Source organism: Myotis davidii, unplaced genomic scaffold, assembly GCF_000327345.1.
Source record: "Myotis davidii unplaced genomic scaffold, ASM32734v1 scaffold399, whole genome shotgun sequence".
In the NCBI taxonomy this organism is placed as follows: Eukaryota; Metazoa; Chordata; class Mammalia; order Chiroptera; family Vespertilionidae; genus Myotis; species Myotis davidii.
Genome location: NW_006292094.1, coordinates 6446438 through 6446779, shown reverse-complemented (window position 1 = coordinate 6446779; position 342 = coordinate 6446438).

Sequence of the window (342 nt, the reverse complement as noted above, 5' to 3'; positions counted from 1 at the left end):
ACACAGCCGGCGGCAACCGCGATGGGGTCTCTGCCTAGGCCCCGCTAATCACCTCCACACCGAATGCAGTTCTCAGGAAAACGCCAACGACTGGCCGCCACCCTGCTGTCTGGGCTGCCGGTTAGAAACTCACCCCCTGGGGGGCGGCGCCTCATCTGTCTGTCTGTCTGCCTGCCCTGTTGCTTACGATCCTCGGGGCAGGGAAGCCCTGTGGCCGGCAAGACTCCTGGACAAACAGGCGCTGAGTATGTGTAAAGGGATTGCTTTCCGAGGGATGCGCGCTGGCTCCCTCCTCCCTCCTCCGTGCGTGCTATGCTGTCCTCCCTTCGGCGGCGGGTGAGC